Consider the following 20516-nt stretch of genomic DNA (forward strand, 5'->3'; position numbering starts at 1 on the left):
AAATAATAAAAAAAAGTTTTATGGAATTCCTCCTAATTGTAATTTATTATTCATTAAAAAGCATTTATTAATAAGCAAGGCATAGTGCTGGGTGCTTGCATTACAAAGATAAGAGACTGTACCTGTGCTCAAGGAACTTACAAACTAGTGATCACTCCCACATCTCTCTGGTGCCCCACAGCTGTCTTTGTTCTGTCCTACAATAGGACCCCAAAGTCTCTGATGGAGGGGGCAAAGGAGCAGCAAGTATTTGTAACATTTTACAGCCCTCAATCCTGCTTTCTATTCTTCTTCCCATATTGCCTAAGGTGGGTGATCTAGTTTTCTCAGAAACTTCTAAAGCCAAGTTTACAGACTGCAGTTTACAAAGCATTTTCCTCATAACCACCTAGTAGAGAAGATAAGTATTACTATCCTCATTTTACAGATGAGGAAACTGAGGCTCCAAGAGGTGAAACAAGGTGACTAGTCCAACCCAGGTCTTTTGACTTGAAGTTCATTGTTCTTTCCATCATACCACATTCCCATAAAGAAGACAATATGTACATAAATGTTTACAATTTAGAGTCAAATAGAATAAGTGTTCAAGAATAGCGTAAACAATATGCTATGAGCGTATGTAGGAGGAAAAGATCACTTGCATTTGGGGACTTCATGGAAGGCTTCAAGAAGGAGACATCATTTGGGCCTTGAAGGATGGCTAGCATTTCAAAAGGCAAAGACTGGGGGAGGTTATTCTAAGCACAGGGTGAGAAAAGGAACAAAGAAGGGAAAAACATAGAACATGCTAGGAGATTGTCTAGGCAACATTGATAGATGAGCCATGTGTAAGAGGTTGGGTAGAACTCCAGCTTTAACAGGTCATGTCCCCATGGAAGACTTGTTGGTGGAGAGGAAACCTAATATGTACTGGTACTAGAATTATTTTCTCATGGAATATTAACACCTCAAAGGAGGTTGGTTGTATCTGGCATGGGGGCAGACTAATTATGTATCTCTGATTATGTATCTCTTCTTTATGAAAAAGTTGAATTCACCTTGGGATATTATTATATCTCACTTGACTGTGTATTTTTCAAACAGGATCACTTGTCTACTCTATCTCTGCTGCAATGCTGAAATAAGGACATCTCCAGTCTTTTTGAAGACATCAGAATCTCTTTCTAAGCCTCTACCTTTGTCATCATGAATGCAAAACAAGTATTACCAGTTGCCACGTTCTCATTCTATCAAAGGGAATGAAATAATGGTCATGAGATAACAGTGAGCTATGTGTTTGTGCAGGTGTGTGTGTGTGTGTGTGTGTGTGTGTGTGTGTGTGTGTGTGTGTGTGTGTGTGTAGAATTTGAGGGTATAGTTTACTTGGATCAAAAGTCAGTGCTGCTCTCTAGAAGCAGATCTAGGTCCTCTCCTCACTTTAGTCCCTACTAAAGTTTAGTTTAGTTTTAAATTAAAGTTTAGTTCCACTCACTGGAAGGGAGGAAAGATATATATATATATACACTTATACAGTTAATAGAGGGTTATACAGTTGTGCTATAGATTTAATAGAGGGCTACTCCCTCACTCAAAATGAAGATGCTAGGAAAGGGAGGTTTCTAGGGTTAGAGTGAGACAATGTATCCATACATGTATTATCTTGCCAACTGATAAACTCTCTCAGCTTTCTCTAGTGCCCCACAACTCTGTGCTATCTTTCAACAATAGTACACAGAAGTGTCAGATGGAGGGGGCAGAGGAACCGCAGGTTTCTGTAACATATACACCACTCAACCCTGTTTACTCTTCTTTCCACATGACCAAAGATGGATGATTTTCCCACTTTCTCTTCCCAAAAGCATCTAAAATCAAATTCAAAGAGACTTCACCAAACTGGTAAATTCTGAAGAAGAATCTGTTTTCCATTTCTGGGGTCTGTTTCCATAGCAAGTTTGTCTCCCCAGGGATAGAAATTTTATGGTCCCTTGTAAAAATCAGCTGGGGTGTACTCAAAATCTATTGAGAATTATATGGCACAAGCACAAAAAAAATAGTTATATTTTAAAATAACAAAAGTGTTGATCTCAGTGTTTCAGAGGATGACTGAATGAATGAAAAAGAATTTATTCAGTATATATTCTAAGCCAGGCACTGGGGCTACAAATGCAACTGACTTTCATACTGTTCTTCACACGTGACACTCCATCTCCCCAAGCTGTAACTTTTCTTGTAAACTGTTGTAAATGCTAAATCAGTACATTTCTCAATTGAGAGAGAAGTTGAAAGAAGCCTTTAAACTGGTCACAATTTGGACTCAAAAGAACTCCAAGAGAAACTAACAAGTCCATTGTCAAGATGTCCTGTTTTGTCTCCAAGTAGAGACAGAATGCTGTTCAGAAAATTTAGTGTTAAAGGACACTTAAGTTAGCAGAGGGATAGAATGTTAACCCATACAAAATGTTGAGAAAATGGGAAACTTGCCCATTTACGTTAGTCTTTCCTGGCTAGAAGGGTAAGATGAATTCATAGATGGCTAGTGCTATCACCCATCCTTGATATGCAATGGCCAACTTGGCCAAAATATCTCAGCACACTATTGTTAATCTGCATTTGGAATTATAGACATAATCTTTGAACTTTTCAGTGTCAACCCACTTCAAAGTCAAAAGCTCCAGTTTGTGAATGTAGTAATAAACCACACTGTCATGTCAGTCATTCCTCTGTTGGTAAATGCAAGTGGTCTCTGAAGACCATCACTTTCTCAATACAGAACAGCTCCCAAACTGTCCCAAGCTGGCATCTGTGTATAGGACAAAAGATTAGTTTGGATTGACAGAGTCCACCACTATTGTTGGTTGTATGTGTGAAGTAGTTACCAAGTCTTCTAAGATTGATCTCATTAGCCTTTCATGGATCTCCAAATGACTATGGGTTTTAAGACAGTTAGGCATTTTTTTTCCCCATTCTGCTTCTGGGGCTCTTCAGTCATATATTCACGAGTGAAGTCTTCCTTTGTTTTAGTAATAGCAGTCCTTAAAAAATTTATAACCACTGAATCCTAGAAAAGTCCTTAGATCTTAAAGATTATGTGGGTACCAAGAAGTGTTTCTCCCTCTACTGGGTTGATTCTCATACTTTGTTGAGCTAACTATGAGATCCACATATTTAACATAGTTTATGCGAAACTGAGACTTGTCAACTGACAGCTTCAGAGCAGCATTCCCTAGCTGTTCAACATTTTCATTAGTGTTCTCAGTGTCTTTCCAAAGATAATAAGGTATAATATGATACTATTAGCATGTATATAGACAGCACTTTAAGGTTTGTAAAATGCTTTGTAAATATTTATCCTTACAATAACCTTGAGAGATAGGTGCTGTAATTATGCCCATTTTACAGATAAGGAAACTAGGACACAGAGAAGTTAAGTGATTTGTCTAGAGTCACACAGCTAATAAGTGTATAAGGTAGGATTTGTATTCAGGTTTTCCTGACTGCGAGTCCAAGGTTTTACTGACTGTGCTACCTAGAAGCCTCCTTTAGGTATATCAATACTTTCAGATAATTCACATCTCTACTTTCTCCATCACCCACTAGAAAGTGGTAGATGCTCCTAAGATATCTTGGGACGTGAGTTTAATTGGCAAAATCCAGTTGGACAGATATAATCAGTCTTTTGATTTGCCTTCTGTAGTCAGGGGTATCTGATAGTATCAACTGTGTAAATCCAAGGCTGAGAACTACTCACTGCCTAGCAGTCAGTGAGTCTTAATTCCGTGACATACTGTATCAGTCTGTTTTAGATTTTTTATTCAAAGCTTGCTAATCTACAGACACTTGTATTTTTCCATTCTTCTTCCATATACTATCACTAAAGGTGGTTATATGAGTAGCTGACCTGGCAATGATGCCACTGATCAACAGTTCTTTCAGATGCTTTCTGAGATCTTCCATCCCAGATAAAGGAATTTTCCTGGAATGGTTAAGAATCAGTCATTTGGATAATAAAGCTTGTTCCTCAGGCACATTGCACATTCCACTCATGCAATGAAAATAGGACTATTTTTTCCCCATTCACAAAGTCAAATACTTCAGGATCTACTTCTCAGTTTGAAGAGCCAGCACTGTCAAGATGTTCCATTGCTTCCATTCTCTTGTATTTAAAGGACCAAATTGTATAGGTGTTGTATCTCAGGTCATTGCTCAAAGTATTCTGCTTGTTGAATACCGGACCTGACTCAGGTCAGCCTGATGGTTTGGATTCAAAATTGGAATGAAATGAAATGAGATATTAACAGTTAACAAGGAGCTGACTTAGTCATATCATGAAAAAGATAGTCATCAAGGGTATAGTGGTAATTTAATTGGATGAAGCTTCACTGCCTTTATGTAGTTCATCTTGGCACACAAATCAAAAGCATATGCCAAACTTAAGGGAAGAAACATTGAGTCCTCCTATGCTGGCTTTTAGACTTGGACAACCAATAGTAATGGTCTGTCTCAGTCTTCTAGACCAATTAAGTCTCAAGGACACTTTCACAACCTTTTTAGAGAAAAATTTGTCAAACCAATATGGAAGGGAACTTAGTAAATGTTACCCCTAACATATTCCACCCCTTGGTGGTGTAATCTAGGGACTGGTCAATGAAGTCCCAGTCCTTAGTGCACGTGCAATCTCCATATAGAGGCTTGGGAAATTCATGATGGAGGAACCCTTTCCTTCCCTGCTTTGGAGTAGATGCTATAAGCTTACTATCTGATGATAAGTATTTTAATTTAGTGCTGAGCTAGAAGTGAGGTTCTATCACAAAAGGTTCAAAAGGACATACTCTCTTTTGTGTTGTGGCAAGCAAGATTTCCCACCTGCTCATCATGGAATGGGGACTGTATGTTTTTTCTCTCCTATGAGAATGTGAGCAACTTGAGAGCAGGAATGGTTTTACTTTTCAATTTTTATCTCCAACACTTATCACAGTGCTTTGGGCATTTTCGTTGTCGTTCAGTCGTTTTTCAGTTCTATCTGACTTTGGGAGTTTTGGAGTTTTCTTGGCAGACATGCAGGAATGGGTTGACATTTCCTTCTCCGGTTCATTTTATGGATGAGGAAACTAAGACAAACAGGGTTAAGGATCACAAAACTAGTAAGTGTCTGAGGTCAGATTTGAACTCACAAAGATGAGTCTTCCTGACTCCAGGCTCAGTAACATCTAGCTCTTCCTGCTTTGTACATAGTGACTGGTGCTTAATACACCCTTCATTTATTCATGACACTGTTGTTTCTTTTATGTCTTTGTGTTTATTCTTTATTTTAGGAAAATGAGTATCAAAGATAGATTGAACCATGTTACAGCCTGGTAAATTTCAAAGGTTGTGAGTACCATTAAAGGTCCCTTCAGCAAATGGACATTGTAACATCAGTAATTGGGAAACTCAGCTGGCTGAGGAGCAACCTACTTCACTCAACTCAGCGGATGAGAAACCACTTCCTGAAAGCCAGAGAGTAACTTGTCTATCAGCTATGCTATTGTTAATTTACCAGGGACTCTCCAACGTTGTTCTGCAGGAAGTATGATGCCCTTCTCCCAATGTTTTGTGGCAATCACTTTCAGTTTTGAGTCCATTCTCCCCAGAGACTAAGTGGGTATGTAGAGGGGAGTGTGCCTCCAGTTGGGAAGGGAGGAGAGAGAGGGATGGAGGATTTTTTTGTACTTCAGTCTTTGCTGTACCTACTCAATAAATGTTCCTTTATCTAACAACTAATTGATGTTAACTGACTTTGGGGAAATGTTAACTGATTATTTTTTTCCTCAGCATATTTTGGGTCCCTTTTAGCAAGTAGTTGACTTGTTTTTCATGATTTTCTTGTGTCACTCATTTCTCTTCCCAATTTTTGCTCTACTTCTCTTACTTGATTTCTACAATCCTTTTTGAGCACTTCCATGGCCTGGAACCAATTTGCATTTTTCTTGGAGGCTTTGGATGTGGAGCTTTGACTTTATTGTCTTCTTCTGTTTGTATATTTTGGTCTTCCTTGTCACCAAAGTAAGATTCTGTAGTCTTGATTCTTTTTCCGGTTTTTGCTGTTTTCCCCACAGCCATTTACTTGACTTTTGAGCTCTTTGTCCAGGTAGTTCTTTGCTTCCAGTAGGAGTGGAAGGGTGTACTGTCAGCCACAGTCTGCAGGCCTAGAGTTCCAGAAAGAGCCACTGCTGCCGCCCTGATGCTGCTGTGACTGCTGCAGGCTCTTCCACCTCTTCCGCCACCCTGGGGCTGGTGCTGGACCACTCTACTCTCTCACACAGGTCCACAGGTTTTTTTCCACTGACCTTCCAATTTGTCCTCAGGGTTTGGGGGTTGTGAAGTCTGGAAACCATCACAAGTGCCAGAAATTCAATCCCCATGCTCCCCCCAGGCCTGCTCAGGTCCTGTCTATGCCAGGGCAGCTGGATTGTACTCTGCTTCCAGTACAGTATGATAGATGCCATGATGTCTTGGGCTGGAGATTTGCTTCACCCTGTCATTCTTTGGGTTCTGCAGCTCCAGAATTTGTTTAGTCATTTTTTACAGGTATTTGACTGAGTTTGGAGGGAGAACCCTAGAAAGTCCATGCTTATACTCCTCCATCTGGGCTCTACCCCTCATCAATTAATCTTTGGGGGAACATACTCAACAGAACTTGTTAACATTAGTACTAGAAATCTTCCCCCACTCCAGTCCCTCAGAGTTACTCACTAAGTTGCCTTCTGGGGGTCCAACATTCCATTGTGAATGGGAGTTTAGAAAGAAAGTCCTAGAACCTGCATTATAGTAACAAGGTCTTAAAGGTCTTCTGAAGGATTTTCATTACTTAAATGACTTTAGGTCTATTTGACAACTCCTTCTCTGTCTCCTTGGCTGAATCCTCCTCCAGATCATTCCCTGTAACTGTAGATGTCCCTCACTGTTCTGTTAAGACCCTTCTCTCTTCTCCTTCTAGTCTACTTCACTTGATGATCTCATCAGCTCCTCTGGATTTAATTACCTTCTATTTACTGAAGATTCTCACATCTACCCATCCTGTCCCAAACTCTGCTGACCTCCAGCCTTTCAGATATCTCAAATTGGATGTCCAATAAACATCTTAAACTTAACATATTCACAACAAAATTCATTATCTCTCCACCCAAACCTCCCCTCCATCCCCCCTCTTTGCTTTTACTGTAGAGGGCAACACCATCCTCCCAGTCTCTCAGGTTCGAAACGTAGGTGTTATCCTGGATTCTTCACTCTCTCTCATATCCCTTGGCATTCAAAGTTCTTCATAACCTAGCCCCCTTCTACCTTTTCAGTATTCTGATACCTTAATCTCCAGCATGAACTCTTTGATCCAATGACACTAGTCTCTCCTGACTGTAGCACAAATAAGACAGTTCATCTCTCTGCTCCAGACATTTTCTTTGGCTGTCCCCCATGCCTAGAATGCTCTCCCTCCTTTCTGACTACTGACCTACCTGACTTTCTTTAATTCCCAACAAAAAGCCTTCCCTAATCCCTCTTAATTACAGTGCAATATCAAAAGACAGAAAGTGAGATATACAAGAGATACTGAAAAAAATAGAATCGATAAGCCTTGGCAATATGGGATGTGAGAGAGAAAGTGAAATCAAGGATGGCATCCATACTTTAAACCTGGGTGCCTGGGACAATGGTGTTTCTCTGAATGGTAATATGGAAATTGGGAAGGGGGAGAGTAATTAATAGAGGGAGAGATGATAGATTCAATTTTGAATAAATTGAGTTTAAGGTATCTATGGGAAATGCAGTCTGAGATTTGATTTGGGGATGTGAGACTGGAGATCAGCTGAGAGGTTAGGACTAGATAAATAGATTTGAGAATCGTCAGCATAGAGATGATAATTGAATTCATATAAGTTAATAAGATCAAGCGAAATAGTATATAGAGAGAAGAGGGCCCAGGACAAAGCCTTAGGGGATACCCACCATTGGTGAGCATGACCTGGATGAAAATCTAGCAGGAGACTGAGGAGACAAAGGAGACTGAAGAACAGTCACATAGGAATCTGGAAAGACAGAATCAGGAGAGCTCAATGTCATGGGTATCAAGAAAATATCAAGGAGAAGAGAGTGATCAACAGTGTGAAAAGCTCCAAAGTGATCAAGAAGCATGATGACTGAGAAAAGACCATTAGATACGGTGATTAAAAGATCGTTGGAGAGGGCAGATTCAGTTGAAGGATGAGGTCAGAAGCCAGACTGCAGGGAATCTTGCAGAGAGTGAGAGGAAGGGAAATTAAGGCACTATCATAAATAAATAGCCTCCTCAAGGAATTGAGTTACAAAAGGGAGGAGAGTTGTAGGACAAAAGCTGTCAGGAATGCTCAGATTAAGTGAAAGTCTTTTGAGGATTTTGGAGACTTGGGCATGTTTGGAGGCAGTAGGAAAGCAGCCAGTAGGCAGGACAAGATTGGAGATTAGTGAAAGAGTAGGGATAATAGAGGAGAGCAATCTGCTGGAGGGAATGGTATCACTTGAATAAGTAGAGGAGTCTTGGTAAGAAGGACCACTTCTTCATGTGAGACAGTTGTGAAGGAGGAGATAGTGGTAGAAGGCATTTCAGTGATATGAGATGAGGAAGAGGGGAAAAAGGGATCTCTCAGAGAATGACCTCAGCTCATTTGGGAGGCTGATGGATGGATGAAAAAGTCTGGAAGAGCCTTTGTGGTGAGTGAGATAGTGAGGTATGTAGTGTAGGATAATTGCCAGTCAATTAAAAAAATGTCACTTGTATATGGGCCTTCCTCCTCTTCCCTCCAGAATTCAGAATCCGTCCTTGCAACCTTAGGCTCTGATAGATGAGCTTTTGGCTAATCTTTCTTGGAATAAGGCCACCATTCTATTTTCCATCTATTTCCATACCATGATGCCATGTGAGCCTTCTCAATATTTCTACCCTTCCACACTTTCCATTTCTAGTTTGTCTTAATGTGTTATAAATTAACTGTTAAAATATAAACTCCCTGATGGCAGGAACTATCTTGTTTGCTTATTTTGGTAGCACTTCCCAGTGCTTAGCATAGTGCCTTTCACATAGTGAGTGCTTGGTAAATCCTTTTTCGCATATACGTCTGCAATGTGGCTCCCTTCCTTTGCTTTCATGGTTCGCACCCCAAATTTTCCTGGACCAGCTGAACTCAAAACCTTCTTTTCCATACCATCTCTAACTCTGGGGGCAGTAGTGCTGACTCAAGACTTGTTATGTGAAGGTACAGGTTCACAGGTCAGGGTTCATATCCTGACTTATATATGTTAGTTGCAGCCTTGCCTTAACTGCTTTCTAGGATGCTACTGTGTTTGTTTCCCTATATTGTCTCTGTAATTAGGAATCTACTTTCCTTATAGCATATAAAAGTGTTTATCTTTACCCTGAATAGTATATAGGAAATATGCCTTTCCTGTGGAACACTACCAAAAAACATATTTTGATTCTCAGTTTTACAAAATGCTTGCCATATCATTCTAGGCTCTGTCACCTTTAGATCCTATAAGGCAAAAGGCATTCCTTTAAGTCCCTCCATCAATCTATGTCTCTGGAGCCTGCCAATGCAATAGTGTATCTGCCAATCTATATTTTTGTTCTTCTCAAGAGCGTTGTTTGTCTACTGAAAAGATCTATAATATATCCCCGTGGTAGCTCTCTTATGCAGGAGGACTGGTTTCAGCCTTACTTAAAAGACAATTGTCATTTTTTAGACTTAAAGGTGCTTCTCATTTTCTCTGTGGGAGTGAGAAGGCTCAGGAAATTCCTACTTTTCTAAGCAATTCTTCCTCCATAGAAGGTGACCTGCAGATGTGTTCCCAGGTTCTAGCTTCTATTGCTAGTACATCAGAAATTTCTGAAAGATAAGATGGGTCAATTAATTTCACAGAGCACATCCTAAGTAACCTCAACTAACTTCATGTTACTGCATTATTTTCTTACATCATGTTACTGTGCAATCCTGCAAGTCTTTCACATTCTTTTGTAATATTTTTGGTCTTATACTCTTCATCTACTCTTAATACTAGGAGACCTCTATGAATATCTATACCTACAATATGACAACCTATTTCAACCACTTCAGTGACCACACTTAAAGAGATTACTCTATACTTAAAATATTCAACAAAATCAGCAATACAACTTTAAGCTGGAAACATGCAAAATTATACCACAGAAGCATAATAGAAAGGGTGTACACAATTAGTCCAATGTGAATAAACAATAAACAAACACACAAATTGATATCAATGCAATAGAAATAAACTCAAGGTCATGTAAATCACCTAAACAGCTTTGTCATGTACCAACATGTTACAAACAGAGTAGGCAATAAATGAAAACACCTGCACATGTTCATAACCATGTGAGCCTAACACATCAATTAATAGCATCCACAAAGCACTTTGAATAATAGTATTTCATAGCAGCAGTAGATTGATCAAGGGGGCAGCTAGGTGGTACAGTGGATAGAGCACCAGTGAAGGAATCAGGAGGACCTGAATTCAAATCTCACCTCAGACACTTGACACTCACTAGCTGTGTGACCTTGGACAAGTCACTCAACCCCAGTTGCCTCATTCTGGGTCATCTCCAGTCATCCTGATGAATATCTGGTCACTGGATTCAGATGGCTCTGGAGGAGAGGTGAGGCTGGTGACCTGCACAGCCCTCCCTCACTCAAAACAAAGTCAAATGCAAGTCATGTCATCCTTTCTCTGATGGCATGGTCTTCTTTGGCAATGAAGGATGAACAAATCAAATCTGATCATGTAAGAAAGGATTGTCCTTATATGTCAGAGAGCTATAACATACAACAGTGAAAATAAAATGAAAAAAAGTCATGTTTAATAAAACACAAACCCCAAAGACAGGAGAGTAAGCTATAGGGGAAAAAAAGAAAAAAATAACCTTTCAAAATTAATTACCTATAATATGCAACAAATGAGGAGAACAGCTCCACTTTTAATAGATAATGTCCCCATGGAGTACAAGTGTCTAATACATACATACATACATGCATACATACATACATATATATGATACTTGTAATGAATTTTTCCCATGGAGTATGAATATTTTATTCCTGGAGGCTGGTCTTACCTTTACTCTAATTTACAATAAGGCTTTGTTTATGTTAGATCTGGGGAAATGTGTGTATATACATATGGATATGGATGTGTGTGTGTGTGTGTGTGTGTGTGTGTATGTGTGTGTATGAGAGAGAGAGAGAGAATCTAAAACTTGCCTAGAGGTATAATATCATTATAGATCTTTTGCTTGTGGGACTTTCATGTGGAATCAGTGTCCACTTATACCTCAGGGTCCACTCACTAAGGTAGGAATATCTCTGTCTATTTAGAGGAGTCAAAACCTTTTCCTAAATCTCTCCTCTCACCAGCATAAATTGTACCAGACAAGGTTTAGTGGCTGCCAAATTTTCATTTTATTGAGGGGACTGAAAGGATAGTCACATGTCACAAGGAGTCTCTCAGTCATTGCTGGCAAGATTCTTGCCAGAGTACACCTTAATAGGCTGATCCTTCACCTGGAAGATGGTCATCTACCTGAGAGCCAGTGTGATTTCAGAAAAGTCTGAGAAATGGTTGATATGTGTTTGCTGCCCAACAACTCCAAGAGAAGCAGAACAGAGTTCTATAGACAATGTTTGAAGATCTGATCAAGGCCTTTGATACTGTCAGTCCTGAGGGCTTATGGAAAATTGTGTCAAAATTTGGTTGCCTGGAGAAGTTCATCAATATCATATGTCAATTTCACAATGACATGTTTGCTTGGGTTATGGATAGCGGACAATGCTCTCATGCTTTCCCAGTCACCAATGGAGTGAAACAGGGCTGTGTGCTTGTTCCCTTGCTTTTTAGCATGATGTTTTCAGCCATGTTGTCAAATGCCTTTGCTGAAGGCAAACATGACATCAAGGTCAACTACTGCACTGATGGTAAATTCTTCGAATTAAAAAGGCTACAAGACAAGACCAAAGTGGAGGGAGTGTTGGTGCATGATTTTCTGTTTGCAGATGACTGTGTACTCAATGCAGCCTCTGAAACTGAGATGCAACAAAGTATGGATCGATTCTCTGCTGCTTGTGCTAATTTTGGTCCAACAATTAACACCAAGAAAACACAAGTGCACAGTTATGCAATATTGTACTAGAAAATGTTAGCTTTAGCAATAAGAGAAGAAAAAGAAATTGAAAGAATTAGAATAGGCAATGAAGAAACTAAGTTATCACTCTTTGCGGATGATATGATGTTGTACTTAGAGAATCCTAGAGAATCAACTAAAAATTACTTGAAAAAAATCAAGAATTTTAGCAAAGTTGCAGGATATAAAATAAACCCACATAAATTATCAGCACTTCTATATATTACTAACAAAGTCCAGTAACAGGAAATAGGAAGATAAATATTTAAAATAACTATAGACTATATAAAATATTTGAGAGTCTACCTGTTAAGACAAACTATATGAACACAATTACAAAACACTTTTCACAGAATTAAGTCAGATCTAAATAACTGGAAAAAATCAGTTGCTCATGGGTAGGCTGAGCTAATATAATAAAAATGACAACTGTATCTAAATTAATTTACTTGTTCAATGCTATATCAATCAACCAACCAAAAGTTATTTTGTAGAGCTAGAAAAAATAATAACAAAATTCCTCCAGAAATTTAAGAGGTCCAGAATATCAAAGGAATTAGTGAAAAGAAGGCAGCCTAGTTGTACCAGACCTAAAACTGCATCATAAAGCAGCGATCATTAAAACTACTTGATGCTGCCTAAAAAATAAGAGTGGTGGATCAGTAGAATAGGTTAGGCACACAAGAAACAGTAATCAATAACTATAATAATCTATTCTTTGATAAATCCCTTCTGGGATAAGACCTTTGATGAAAACTGCTGGGGAAATCGGAAAACAAAATGGCAGAAACTATGCATAGACCAACATGTTACACAATATACCAAGATAAGGTCCAAATGGATACATGAGTTAGACATAAAGGGTGATACTATAAGCAAATTAGGAGAGCAAGGAACAGTTTACTTGTCAGATCTATGGAGAACAGAAGAATTTATGACCAAACAAGAGATAGAGAACATTGTGAAATGCAAAATGAATATTTTTAGTACATTAAATTTAAAAGTTTTTGCACAAAGCCAATGTCACCAAGATTAGAAGGAAAGCAGAAAACTGAGAAACAATTTTTACAGCGGGTGTCTTTGATAAAGATCTCATTTCTCAAATACATACAGATATGATTCAAATTTACAGGAATACAAGTCACCCCCCAACTGATAAATGGTCAAAGGACATGAACAGACAGTTTTCAGATGAAGAAATTAAAGCTATCTGTAGTCATACGAAAAAAATCTAAATCATTATTGATTAGAGAAATGTAAATTAAGACAACTCTGAGATAATACCTATCAGATTGGCTAACATGACAAAACAGGAAAATGATAAATGTTGGAGAAGAAGTGAGAAAATTGGAATACTACTGCTTTGCTGGTGGAGTTGTGAATTGATCCAACCATTCTGGAGAACAATTTGGAACTATGCCCAAAGGGCTACAAGACTGTGTATATCATCTGATATAGCAATAGCACCACTGGGTTTGTATCCCAAAAAGATCATAAGAAAAGGAAAATGACCCACATGTACAAAAATATTTATAGCAGCTCTTTTTGTGGTGGCCAAGAATTGGAAATTGAGGGGATGACCATTAATTGGGGAGTGGATGAACAAGTTGTGGTATATGAATGTAATGGAATGCTATTATTCCATAAGAAATGATGAGCAAGCAGAATTCAGTAAAACCTGGAAAGACTTAATGAACTGATGCTGAGTGAAGTGAATAGAACCAGGAGAACACTGTGCACAGTAACAGCAATATTGTGCAATGACCAACTTTGATTGAATTAGCTCTTCTCAGCAATGCAATAACCAGACAATTCCAAATTATTCATGAAGGGAAATGCTATCCACATCCAAAGGAAAAGCTATAGAGTCTGAATGCAAATTGAAGCATACAATTTTCTCTCTCTTTTTTTTTTTTGCTTTCTTGTGGTTTTTCCCCTTTGTCTGATTTTTCTTTCATAACATGTCTAATGTGGAAATATGTTTAATATGATTGTACATGTACAGCCTATACCAGATTGCAAGCTGCCTTGGGAAGGGGGAAAGGGAGGGATAAGGAAAATTCAGAACTCACAATCTTATAAAAGTAAATGTTGAAAACTAAAAAGAAAGAAAGAAAACTTAAAGGAAAAAAACACCCAGGTGCTCCATCAGCCAGCACCACATCAGCCGTATATGGAACCATCAGTTACAGCAAATGCAGAAGTTTTGAATGCTGGGGATAAGTTCACTTACCTTGTCAGTGTTCTTTCCAGGGATGTACACATTGACAATGAGGTTGATGCACGCATTGCCAGAACTAGCTCAGTGTTTGGGAGGATCTGAAGGAAAGTGTGGGAGAGAAGAGGTATTAGACTGACTACCAAATTGAAGGTCTACAGAACCATTGTGCTGACCTCATTGTTGTATGCCTGTGAAACATGAACAGTCTACCAGCACCATGCCAGGAAACTGAATTGCTTGCATTTGAACTCTTAGGAAGATTCTGAAGATCACGTGGCAGGATAAGATACAAAACACTGAGGTCCTTTCTGGAACTAATCTGTGAAGCATTCAAACCCTACTGCAGACAATGAAACTCCTATGGGTTCACCATGTTGTTCAAATTCCAAACACATGCTTGCCAAAAAGATGATTTTATGAAGAACTCACTTAGGGCAAGCAGTCACATGGAGTTCAGTAAAAGCAATTCAAGGATACTCTTAAGAACTTTAGAATTGATTGTGTGCCATAGGAGATACTGGCACAGGACTGGCCAGCATGATGTGCCCTTGTGAGGGAAGATGCTGTGCTCTTATGATCAAAGCAGAATCGAAGTAGCTCAAAAGATATGTGAGATGCACAAATTAAGAGAACCCACCTCCAAATATGGACATGAACTATTTGTGCCTGACCTGTGGTGGAGCATTTTGAGCTCACATCAGTCTGATCAGCCACAGTCAGATATACTGTAATTTTACTCTAGTATAGTGATGTCATCTTGGTCCTCTTTGAGAATGAAGGACAACCATCATAGGAGGTATCCATGATAAATGCAACACTCAACATTGCCTCTGCTCTTCTTCCCACATGGCCCCAGTTGGGTGATTTTCCAGTTTCCTCTTCCCCAAAACCTTCAGAATCAAATTCAGAGACACCACCAACCAGATGAACTCTAAGGCTTCCATGGTATTGCTCATAGGATAATTAGCATAGAAGCCCAGGATTACTTTTTTTTCCACCCCAAACCAAACCTGTGATTTCATCTGTAGGTAAGGAAGGAGCTCCTTCTGCTTATGCCAACCAGCATCTTTTCTGCAACTACCAGGTTTACAATTAAGCCTGGAACACTAGGAAGATAAGGAACTTATCCAGGGTCACACAGACAGCCTAAGTCAGAGGTAGGTCTTCCTGACCCCAAGACCAACTTTCTGTCTCCTATATTATGCTAACTCTCACAGAAAGATAAAGGGAAAAAAAGATCTAGGATATAGAAAACTACTTCATATTAAGGAAGAACAGTCCTTAACAGTGATTGAATCTCCATTTTCCTTCCCTCCCCCTCCATCTTCCCCCACAGAGGTAACCTTAAATTGACAGGAGTGCTTCACACACTGTCCCCTCAGTCCCATGCTCCTTAACCCTCTCACCTACTTGTGGGAGGATGATGGGAACTGTTCCCCTTTTGACACTTCCTCTCCATGTTTCTAGTTCCATATAGAAATTCACCTACTTTAACCCTGTTTGTAGTTCATTGTCCCTGTCAGCTGAGATTATCAACACAGTGAGCTCTTTGGTTAAGGAGAGCCGTCCCATGTAATAATAATGGAAAAAATTAGGCAAAATTGAGCCGCCCATCAACCTTGTCTGTTAATGGGGACTGCTGCCTTACACAATAATGGAGAGGGACAGAGAAGTTTGTCATTGTACACCTATAGATCCCTACCTTTCTCCCATAAGCAGTGACTTCGGAAGAAAATATGACAATAAATGAACCATCCTTTTGCTGAAACAAAAAATTCACTCTTTGCTTCCAGTCAAGGGATGCTATAGGTATTCCCTCTGTGACAGAGGGACCTTCATTCCTAGCAGCCCTCCCCTGATGATGGTATCAATCACCTTGTTTTCTGAGAAACGAATTTAAATACAACAAGGGAAAATGAGATTGGAAATAGGGGAGGAGAATATTTGGCCAACAGTGAAAGTTGGGAAAGATACCCCCAAAAGTGTACAAAAACTGTTAGAAGACCACAAAGATAAGATGAAAAAATGATGTAATGAAGATAATTTAAAAAAAAAAAAAAGAAGCCAACTTACTCTTAGGCTAACATCAATCAGTGAACAAGTATTCAATAAGCACCTATTATATAACAAACACTGTCTAGGCACAAGGCATACCATGCCTCAACTGTCTCCTGACTCCACTCTGTAAGCCCCTTTTCCAGGAACCACTACTTTGGAGAAGAGCCTAGACTAGTCACTTTTTTCTTCCAGGAACCACTATTTTGGAGAAGAGCTTAGACCAGTCATCCCTTTCTCTGGACTTAGTCACCATGTCCCCACCCAGGTACTTTCCCTCCTTGTCTAATGAGTGTTGTCTTCACCCATTAAAATGTAAACTCCTCTAGGGCAGAGATTGTCTTTCTTCCTGCTTATATTTGTATGCCCAGCACTTAGCACAGTGCCTGGCATACAGTAAGCACTTAGTAGATGTTTGTTGACCTTTGACTTAACTGGTGAAATAAAGAAAAAAAGTGAAAATAGTCCATGTTGACATTCAAGAAATTTAAGTTCTCTAAGCTTTACTCTGATGTCTCATTGATATAGAGAGGTGACTATTTTTGGAGGCTAAGGATTTTTTATCTGGGGTCCATAGACCTTTTGGGGTTCTGTGGATAGATTTTATTGAGGGAAAAAAGAGGGGAATGGGGAAAATACACCTTTCTTACAACATAATTGGTTTCCTAAATGCCTTTAAAAACATTTTGAGATGTCCAGACTGCCGGAAAGGTTCATGACAAAATGATGGTTAAGGACCCTTGTAATCTAGTCTATGTTAACAATATGTGATCTTTGACCAGTCCTGACAAATTAGAAAGCCTCGGGATGGGTGGGGTTTGTCACAGAGGAGGGGATCATCATTGTGAAGGGTAACTGTCACTGATGCTGACACTTTTTCCCCTTCAATAAATTTTATTTTTTCCCAATTACATGTAAAAATAATTTTTAACATGCATTTTTTAAGATTTTGAGTTCCAAATTCTTTTCCCCTCCCTTCCCCCCTTCCCCAAGATGGAAAGCAATTTAATATAGGTTATACATGTGCAATCATGCAAAATAATTTCCATATTAGTCAAGTTGTGAAAGAAAACATGGACCAAAAAAACCCCCAATCCAACACCCTCCCCCCCAAAAGTAAAAAATGGTATGCTTTGATCTGCAGATTCCATCAGTTTTCTTTGGAGGTGGATAGCATTTTTCATCATGAGTCCTTTGGAATTGTCTTGGATCATTGCCACACATGAGAAAACATCCAAAAAAGGGCAGCTTAGCTAGGGTAGTGAAGGGATTCCAAGTTATCTTATATGAGAAATCTTGGATGGAAGTGGACATTTTTATCTTGGAGTAGGAGAGACAGAGTACATTAATTAATGATAGTTGTCCTCAAGTATTTGAAGAACTATGTGAAGAAATGGAGTTTCTTTGTGAATTTGGGAGGTGAGATTGCTGATTAAATATTTTGCACTACTTAGTCTCTATGTTGTTCAGATGGAGAGGATGGGCAGAGTCCTAGGGGTCAACCTAGAATAGTTGAGGCAGGATTGTATAGGAAGAAGAAAACCAGAATTGAAGTCAAAGGATGTTGGGTCTCATTTCTGGTTCTACCATTACCTAGCTAGGCAACCTGAGGCAAATTACTTAATATTTCTGAATCACAATTTACTCTTCCATAAAATGGGTTAAATAGCATATGTACTAGTTCAGGATTATTATGAAAGATAAAATGAAATAAAAATAATACCACTATTCTCATTTTGGTAGGGTATAGCACTGATTACACACTTATCAATGAGCTAACCTTTGGAACTAGGAACAAGAAAATAGAACGAACCAAGACAACATTCTTCTCCAGATCCCTGTGGATGAAAAATTCTATACTCTGTATTTTAGGCACAAACCCTCCAGAGACAAATTTATTAATTAAATAAGTCTAAGTCTGTCTGCTTAGGGAAAAAGAAAATTCAAAAGACAGGAAACCATCTATCCTGCCATTCTTTGGCAGCTTGGTGGTGCTGTACAGAGTCCTGGACCTAGAGTCAGGAAGAGCTGAGTTCAAATCTAGCCTCAGACACTAACCAGTTGTGTGACTCTGGGCAAGTGCCTTGAATTCTGTCTGCTTCAATTTCTTCAACTGTAAAATGTGGACAATAATAACATCCACCTCCTAGGATTGTTGTGAGGATCAAATGAGATAATTTTTTGTAAAGTTCTTAGCACATTGCCTTGCATATAGTAGGTGCTTTATAAAATACTTGTTTCTTTCCTTCTTATCTTTCTTCTTTCCTTTAAAATTTTTTTCCCTCACAAGTCAATTTACTCACAACTTATTCCCAAACAAATGCAAAATTACAAACAATAAGATGAAAGATAGTTGCAAAGTTCAGATTCATTAACCAATAATCACTTAACTTTGGCACACCCTGGAGAGTCTTTTTTTCTAAAGCTATTTAATCCCCTTTTAAACATTTCTTTAAGGGATTTCTTTAAGGATTCTTCTTCCAGCCTGATCAAAGGTGAGCTTAAAGAGATAGTTATTTCCTTTTTTAATCTTAGCTTTATTAGATTTATTTGTTCAAAAGCTTTTTAATGTTATATAATAAAAAATATAAAAGGATAGAATGGAGGAAAATAAACAATTAACTAACATAATTGTGAATAGGACATAAAATAGAGGAGGTTAGTAGAATGGATTTGAAAAGAAAACTCAAAAACTTATTGTTTACAAGGAACACTTGAAACATAAAGACTCACATAGAGTTAAAACAAGGGGTTAGATCACAATATATTATGCCTCAGCTGAACAAAATTTTTAAACAAGAACAGGGCTAGCAATTATGATTTCAGAAAGGCAGTAACCAAAATAGACAATTTTAAAAGATAAATAGGGAAACTCCATTTCACTGAATAGGAACAGAGATAATAAATTGATTTCAGTCTCAACATATTTGCACTCAATGGCAAAATTTCTAAGTATTATTTAAGGGAAAAACTAAATGAATTACAAGGAAACGTAGATTATAGTAAAAACTATAATAATGAGAGATCTCAATTTACCTCTAATCAACCTAGATGAATCAAACCAAAAATTAAACAAGAAGTTAAAGACCTTAAAAGAATTTTGGGAAAATTAGATGTAATAAACCTTTAGCAATTACGGAAAGAAAATTAAAAGGAGTCTACATATTTCTCAACTGTCCATGGCACTTTTACAAAAATTAATCATGTCTTAGGAAATAAAAACTTCACAAATTCAGAAATATTATCTATATCTTTTGCTGCTCATAATGCAATAAAGTTTATGTTCTCTAAAGAGTCAATGAGAAAAGTAGTAAAAATCAGAGAACGCATAATGTAATCCTAAAGAATTGTTAGGTCACAGAACAAATTGTAAAAATGATAGATAATGCCATTAAATGATATAACGACAAAAAAGAGATAGTATTCTAAAAATTTTGAGTAACAATCAAATGAATACTTAGGAGGTAATTTGTATCTCTAAACACTTTTATTAACAAAAAAAGAAAGAATAGATCAATGAATTAGGAACCAACTAAAAATAGTAGAAAACAAATATTTAAAAACCCAAATTAAATAGCAAAATAGAAATACTGAAAATTAAAGAAAGAATTAAACTATTAACAAATTTGATTCAAAAGAAGAAAAATGAAAACCAAATTGCCAGTATCAAAAATTAAAAGGGAAATTTCACAAATAATGAAGAAATAAAGGATGTCATTAGGAATTATTTTGCCCAACTATATGCCAACAAAACCAATAGGTTAAATGAATATTTACAAAAACATAAAATATCCTAATTAAGAGAATAAGAAATAGAGAATCTAAGCCACCTAATTTCAAAGAAAGAAATTGAACAATCCATAAATGAACTATTAATTGAATTAATCAGACATCCTTTTTTTTAGTCTGATTATTGTCCTGATATTGGCACAAAATGAGAAATTAAAAGATCACTCAGTAACTAACAAAAGGAGATTTACTTAGTCACAGTAGGATGTTCAACAAAAAGAGGCAAGAAGGATACCCCCCAAATTGCCTTTGAGGAAGCACTAGCCTAAT

Source organism: Notamacropus eugenii, chromosome 1 (genome assembly GCF_028372415.1).
Source record: "Notamacropus eugenii isolate mMacEug1 chromosome 1, mMacEug1.pri_v2, whole genome shotgun sequence".
NCBI lineage: Eukaryota > Metazoa > Chordata > Mammalia > Diprotodontia > Macropodidae > Notamacropus > Notamacropus eugenii.